The 4,895-nt window shown below is 41.1% G+C and overlaps 2 long non-coding RNA genes across 3 annotated transcripts; one reads left to right on the top strand and one right to left on the bottom strand.

The window, feature by feature from the left end:
* Nucleotides 1–213: 213 nt before the first annotated feature.
* Nucleotides 214–807, top strand: LOC139070263 (uncharacterized). The gene is made up of 2 exons (XR_011520797.1): nt 214–333; nt 679–807. It is a non-coding gene; the product is annotated as an uncharacterized lncRNA (long non-coding RNA).
* Nucleotides 808–996: 189 nt separating this feature from the next.
* LOC139070262 (uncharacterized) lies at nt 997–2,771 on the bottom strand. Of its 2 annotated transcripts, none has more exons than XR_011520796.1 (6): nt 2,538–2,771; nt 1,919–2,011; nt 1,623–1,786; nt 1,477–1,548; nt 1,332–1,402; nt 997–1,193 (listed from the first exon to the last, which is right to left on the bottom strand). It is a non-coding gene; the product is annotated as an uncharacterized lncRNA (long non-coding RNA). The 2 variants fall into 2 exon arrangements; XR_011520795.1 differs by having other exon boundaries at nt 1,042–1,236.
* Between the last annotated feature and the right edge of the window lie 2,124 nt (nt 2,772–4,895).

The following is a 4,895-nucleotide window of genomic DNA, read 5'->3' as shown; positions in this document are numbered from 1 at the left end:
TTACTTCTTTAAAGTGCATGTCAAGTGTGCCTCAGAGTCTTACCCCACCCACGTATCAATTTTGAAAACTGCAACATTAGTAGGCGTTGCCTGGAGGACCGAGAGGGCGGAGCCGTGGCAGTGACGAAGAGACGGCTAACTAGACGAAGCTAGCTCCCTTCACTCTGAGCAGTCATTAGAAGTGGAGGACGTTTCTCCCCCTCCTTACACAGACACTCGAGAAGAAAGGGACCAAGTCTATTTGGAGGAGACAAGCGGACATGAGCCTTATTGTTTTGAGCTTGTGAGTTGCCTGAAATTACTGGAACCGACCCAACAGACCCATCTCTGAACGTAAGTAGCCGTTAGCCATAGCATTGGATTAGCTGCAGGGTTTGTCTCCATGGCCCTAAAAAGCTAGTATTCAGCATGTTTTAGAGATTTATCTGCATCAACACACCTGGTTTTAATCAGCAACAAACAGCTGAGCTGCTTAACAGCTTATCTAACCTGTTAAAGCAGGAAAATCCACTGAAACGTGCTGGATAGCAGCTCTCCAGGAGATCTGGGCTCAAGCTAGTCTGCTGCATAAAGTTATGAAAATATACCATGAGAAAATTATTCTGTAATGTGTTCAGCCCATTAAAACTGCCCTGATTTCATTATTTATTTACTGATACTAGCTGCTCTTGGTTGCAGGTGATCCTCTGGTGTCTGCAGCTGGTCTCCTGCTGATGTCGTCGGGATCAGGAACTTCCAGAAGAATGTGCCTTTCAATGACTCTTTCCCCCTTATTTGTTATATTAATTAAATAAATCTCAATTTATATATTTCCTGTTTTTGTTCATGTCCATAAATACTTAAACATGCTTGAAATTAAAACGAGCTTTTAACAGTGAGGTGCTAGTTTAGTTCATCACAATAGAGCTAGTTAAACATGCGACAATGTGATAATTCAATTAATGTAATTTATAAATATCCATTAAAATATCAAAACTGGAATCAAAATGAGATATTTGGCAGCACAAAAAACTTGTCAAACACAATATTTATTATAATAATTGTAGGCAGACAGGAGACAGAGCTGATGGAGGTTCTCAGTCATCGAAGGATGGCTGAAGGCTTTCCAGGAACAGGAGATGTGGTGTTGTCTCTTCTCTCTCTATTCTGCCAGATGAGCTGATAGGTTACAGGTGTGTGAGGACATCCTCATGCTGTCATAACCAGATGACAGGAGTTATCAGGTGATCAGCCAGGCTAATGATGAGATGCAGAAAGAAAACAAATCATGCAGAAAGAAAACAAATCCAGGACAGTGTACAGTAATAAAAATAATATGTGGTGTTGCTTACCTTATGTGCTCTTATAGAGTTATTAACGTGTGCCTGCCTCATGGTGTAGAGTCCATATTTTGCTGAGTGTCCTGCAGTAATGCAGGTTATTAGTTAATTTACTTTTGATAGCAAAAACAAAATATTTAATTTAAAAGTTATTTACCAGGTGAATCAGCTCACACGTCACCACCTGGTGGTGACCACCAAGTGTCACAGGGCCAGAATCAGTAGCCTCCTTCATGATGTAATCACATACTTATTTAATTGTTAATATCTTAAAAATTCAGAAATGTTTTAATTTTTTTTTACCTTGAACAGTTCACTGAGCTTGCACTGTCACTGAGGTGGAAGCTGGAATCAACAGCAGACACCTCACACCGTGGTCTTTTCAGGAGGTGTGGATGCTCTGGGACCTTCTGGAAGATGAATTTCTGTCATGGTCCCTGTGTCACAAGACACTGAGGCTGTGAGCTCTATAAAAACAAAGAAGCAGCACATTTATAAATGTTTAAAAGAGCATAAAACCACTTGTAACAATCTGTAAAACAAATTAAAACTAGAAGGTAATAAAATGTTTACATAGAAGATTATTAAAAATAATTCACCTTTGCTACGGGTAACACCACGTCAGCCTGGACAAGTGCATTCTTGCAGATTACTAAATCAGTCTGACAGCCAGTGTCTTGGGTAGATTTAGCCTGAAAAAAAATAGAAGCACATTGATGTTTATAAAGTCAGATAAAATACAAAAGAAACTGTCCCATATAGGCGCTTTATAACATTCCTAGTGTGTGATGTTATTATAAAGTAAAAGTCAGTCACATATGATGTGGAGACCCTGAAATGCGACCTCCTGAACAGAATTCCTCACGGAACCGGGTCACGCTGTGCTAGATTTCACGCTGTAATGCTGTCTGTCAACTAGTGCTGCGTCAGTTTAGAGTCACTGTTGCTGAATTACCGACTGACACAAAAACAACCCGAATTTTCTCTGAGCCTGACAGTCATGTGGACCGTTTTGTCGGCCAGGGCTTCGAGATATGTTCCGATTCGCCGCTGATTCTAACCTTACATCCCGTTCCACATTTTGTGAACTTGACAAAATAGCCCGAAGGCAGTGCAGACTGATATTAGCTAAATGGAGTGAACCACGTCTCTCAAACTTTGCATTTAGGTAGGAAATTGTCTTTAGAAGATGTTAAAACTTTTATTTAGCTTACTCACCTCAGACTGTAGCCCGTCATGGTGGGGGAGCAGAGTCGGTGGGCTGCATCTAAATCGCGGAAGAGCCACGGTGGGCACAGCCTCCCTCTTGGAACGGAGACGTGCAGAATCGCGGGTAAAATGCTGGTTGCAAACTACAGCACCAGGCGGGAGCTGAATCTTTTCCAGACACGCAACCACTGGCGCCTAATTTCTAAGTCCAGCGGAAAGGAGTGCAACCCGACAGAGCTCCGCAACCATACTACACTACACCATCTCACCATGCTAACACGATATGGAGCACTAAACCCGAACTACTTTCCTAATTACACTAACAGCCAAACAGTAACTAAACTACAATATCCAACAGCCAAGCTAACACTAAATAAGTATGTATAACACTAAAAGCTATGCTAAAGACTAGGATATGCTAATGCTATATGCTAATGCTGAACTACGGCTAGCCTCCTACACTCTCATGCAAATCCAACTCCCAACTCGCCACAAGGCGTGGCCGAGACTCCCGATGCTTTTATAACGTTGACACAGAGCAGCTACGTAGTACTCTACTGGATTACGTAGTATCTTACTCTTTAGCCATTGGCTAAAATTTATTCAAAATGAGTCAAATTCTATGTTTTAAGCTGAAGGTGGAGCTATACTGTGGTATTTAGGCAGAATTTTAAATTTTTTAAGAAAATGCACCAAAATGCTAAAATAATGAATACACACATTTAAAACACTATTAGACACTCATTTATACAGTTCATCAGCAAAAAAAAAGTTAATTTAGACGTTACTTGCTCTTTAAATTGACACCAGATCCGGTGACCTTTGGGACATGGTTTGACCCCCTTAGGAAAGTGCTATCATCATGAAACGTTCAGATCACTTACAACTCAATAGATTCTACCGTCTTGTAACGTTTCAGCCTGATTGGACCTTGTTTTCACACAAATGAACCCAGAATGATGTGAAATTGTGCTTTGAGCAACATAATTCTGGGTACCATTTAAAAACCATAAGTGCTAATGACTCCATTCCTTTTGGGGTAATGGGGGCTGTTAATTGGAGTACTCTAAAACAAACCTGACCTCTCTAGGATATTCAGAAGCCAAGTTATAAGCCCACAAAGGTGTAACTGGACTACTTCTTTAAAGTTACACCAGGCCCGGTGACCTTTGGGACATGGTTTGACCCCCTATAGGAATGTGCGATCATCATGAAACGTTCAGATCACTTACAACTCAATTGATTCTACCTTCTTGTAACGTTTCAGCCTGATTGGACCTTTTTTTCACACAAATGGACCCAGAATGATGTGAAATTGTGCTTCGTGCAACATTATTCTGGGTGCCATTTAAAAACCATAAGTGCTAATGACTCCATTCCTTTTTGAGGTAATAGGGGCTGTTGTTTGGAGTAGTCTAAATCAAAAATGACCTCTCTAGGATATTCAGAAGCCAAGTCATAAGCCCACAAATGTGTAACTGGACTACTTCTTTAAAGTGACACCAGGCCCGGTGACCTTTGGGACATAATTTGACCCCCTATAGGAATGCGCGATCATCATGAAACGTTCAGATCACTTACAACTCAATAGATTCTACCTTCTTGTAACGTTTCAGCTTGATTGGACCTTGTTTTCACACAAATGAACCCAGAATGATGTGAAATTGTGCTTCGTGCAACATAAGTCTGGGTGCTATTTACAAACCATAAGTGCTAATGACTCCATTCCTTTTTGTGGTTGTAGGGGCTGTTGATTGGAGTACACTAAAACAAACCTGATCTCTCTAGGACATTCAGAAGCCAAGTTATAAGCCCACAAAGGTGTAACTGGACTACTTCTTTAAAGTGACACCAGATCCGGTGACCTTTGGGACATGGTTTGACCCCCTTAGGAAAGTGCGATCATCATGAAACGTTCACTTACATCTCAATAGATTCTACCTTCCTGTAACGTTTCAACCTGATTGGACCTTGTTTTCACACAAATGGACCCAGAATGATGTGAAATTTTGCTTCGTGCAGTGTAATTCTCGGTGCCATGTACAAACCATAAGTGCTAATGACTCCATTCCTTTTTGTGGTTGTAGGGGCTGTTGATTGGAGTAAACTAAAACAAACCTGACCTCTCTAGGACATTCAGAAGCCAAGTTATAAGCCCACAAAGGTGTAACTGGACTACTTCTTTAAAGTGACACCAGGCCCGGTGACCTTTGGGACATGGTTTGACCCCCTATAGGAATGTGCGATCATCATGAAACGTTCAGATCACTTACAACTCAATAGATTCTACCTTCTTGTAGCGTTTCAGCCTGATTGGACCTTGTTTTCACACAAATGGACCCAGAATGATCTGAAATTGTGCTTCGT

Source organism: Nothobranchius furzeri, chromosome 6 (genome assembly GCF_043380555.1).
Source record: "Nothobranchius furzeri strain GRZ-AD chromosome 6, NfurGRZ-RIMD1, whole genome shotgun sequence".
NCBI lineage: Eukaryota > Metazoa > Chordata > Actinopteri > Cyprinodontiformes > Nothobranchiidae > Nothobranchius > Nothobranchius furzeri.
This window is presented reverse-complemented; position numbering and strand designations above follow the sequence as displayed.